Source organism: Musa acuminata, unplaced genomic scaffold (assembly GCF_036884655.1).
Source record: "Musa acuminata AAA Group cultivar baxijiao unplaced genomic scaffold, Cavendish_Baxijiao_AAA HiC_scaffold_1126, whole genome shotgun sequence".
Taxonomy (NCBI): Eukaryota; Viridiplantae; Streptophyta; class Magnoliopsida; order Zingiberales; family Musaceae; genus Musa; species Musa acuminata.
Genome location: NW_027021339.1, coordinates 3,031,005 through 3,033,504, shown reverse-complemented (window position 1 = coordinate 3,033,504; position 2,500 = coordinate 3,031,005).

The following is a 2,500-nucleotide window of genomic DNA, read 5'->3' as shown; positions in this document are numbered from 1 at the left end:
TGGCTGCGCGAGCGAGCAGCGAGCGGCGGACAGCGAGCGAAGCGAGAGGCAGCACCGTCCCTGCTATACGAAAGCCCCATCCAGCCCTGTGCCACCCGGGGGGTTCCAGGGTGCTGAGATGGCTGACGTTTTGCTCCGCTCACGACGGTCGCCGCGGCACGCAAGAACAGGCCAAAAACTGGCCAAAACAGCCCAAAAACGGGCCAAAACTGGCCATTTTTTGCTGCGCGAGCGAGCGGAGAGCGGCGAACAGCGAGCGAAGCGCGAGGCAGCACCGTCCCTGCTATACGAAAGCCCCATCCAGCCCTGTGCCACCCGGGGGGTTCCAGGGTGCTGAGATGGCTGACATTTTGCTCCGCTCACGACGGTCACCGCGCCACACAAGAACAGCCCAAAAACAGGCCAAAACAGCCCAAAAACGGGCCAAAACTGGCCATTTTTGGCTGCGCGAGCGAGCGGCGAGCGGCGAACAGCGAGCGAAGCGAGAGGCAGCACCGTCCCTGCTATACGAAAGCCCCATCCAGCCCTGTGCCACCCGGGGGGTTCCAGGGTGCTGAGATGGCTGACGTTTTGCTCCGCTCACGACGGTCACCGCACCACGCAAGAACAGGCCAAAAACTGGCCAAAACAGCCCAAAAACGGGCCAAAACTGGCCATTTTTGGCTGCGCGAGCGAGCGGCGAGCGGCGAACAGCGAGCGAAGCGAGAGGCAGCACCGTCCCTGCTATACGAAAGCCCCATCCAGCCCTGTGCCACCCGGGGGGTTCCAGGGTGCTGAGATGGCTGACGTTTTGCTCCGCTCTCGACGGTCACCGCGCAATGCAAGAACAGGCCAAAAACTGGCCAAAACGGCCCAAAAACGGGCCAAAACTGGCCATTTTTGGCTGCGCGAGCGGCGAGCGGCGGACAGCGAGCGAAGCGAGAGGCAGCACCGTCCCTGCTATACGAAAGCCCCATCCAGCCCTGTGCCACCCGGGGGGTTCCAGGGTGCTGAGATGGCTGACGTTTTGCTCCGCTCTCGACGGTCACCGCGCAATGCAAGAACAGGCCAAAAACTGGCCAAAACGGCCCAAAAACGGGCCAAAACTGGCCATTTTTGGCTGCGCGAGCGAGCGGCGAGCGGCGGACAGCGAGCGAAGCGAGAGGCAGCACCGTCCCTGCTATACGAAAGCCCCATCCAGCCCTGTGCCACCCGGGGGGTTCCAGGGTGCTGAGATGGCTGACGTTTTGCTCCGCTCTCGACGGTCACCGCGCAATGCAAGAACAGGCCAAAAACTGGCCAAAACGGCCCAAAAACGGGCCAAAACTGGCCATTTTTGGCTGCACGAGCGAGCGGCGAGCGGCGGACAGCGAGCGAAGCGAGAGGCAGCACCGTCCCTGCTATACGAAAGCCCCATCCAGCCCTGTGCCACCCGGGGGGTTCCAGGGTGCTGAGATGGCTGACGTTTTGCTCCGCTCTCGACGGTCACCGCGCAATGCAAGAACAGGCCAAAAACTGGCCAAAACGGCCCAAAAACGGGCCAAAACTGGCCATTTTTGGCTGCACGAGCGAGCGGCGAGCGGCGGACAGCGAGCGAAGCGAGAGGCAGCACCGTCCCTGCTATACGAAAGCCCCATCCAGCCCTGTGCCACCCGGGGGGTTCCAGGGTGCTGAGATGGCTGACGTTTTGCTCCGCTCTCGACGGTCACCGCGCAATGCAAGAACAGGCCAAAAACTGGCCAAAACGGCCCAAAAACGGGCCAAAACTGGCCATTTTTGGCTGCACGAGCGAGCGGCGAGCGGCGGACAGCGAGCGAAGCGAGAGGCAGCACCGTCCCTGCTATACGAAAGCCCCATCCAGCCCTGTGCCACCCGGGGGGTTCCAGGGTGCTGAGATGGCTGACGTTTTGCTCCGCTCTCGACGGTCACCGCGCAATGCAAGAACAGGCCAAAAACTGGCCAAAACGGCCCAAAAACGGGCCAAAACTGGCCATTTTTGGCTGCACGAGCGAGCGGCGAGCGGCGGACAGCGAGCGAAGCGAGAGGCAGCACCGTCCCTGCTATACGAAAGCCCCATCCAGCCCTGTGCCACCCGGGGGGTTCCAGGGTGCTGAGATGGCTGACGTTTTGCTCCGCTCTCGACGGTCACCGCGCAATGCAAGAACAGGCCAAAAACTGGCCAAAACGGCCCAAAAACGGGCCAAAACTGGCCATTTTTGGCTGCGCGAGCGAGCGGCGAGCGGCGGACAGCGAGCGAAGCGAGAGGCAGCACCGTCCCTGCTATATACGAAAGCCCCATCCAGCCCTGTGCCACCCGGGGGGTTCCAGGGTGCTGAGATGGCTGACGTTTTGCTCCGCTCACGACGGTCACCGCACCACGCAAGAACGGACCATAAACAGGCCAAAACAGCCCAAAAACGGGCCAAAACTGGTCATTTTTGGCTGCGCGAGCGAGCGGCGAGCGGCGAACAGCGAGCGAAGCGTGAGGCAGCACCGTCCCTGCTATACGAAAGCCCCATCC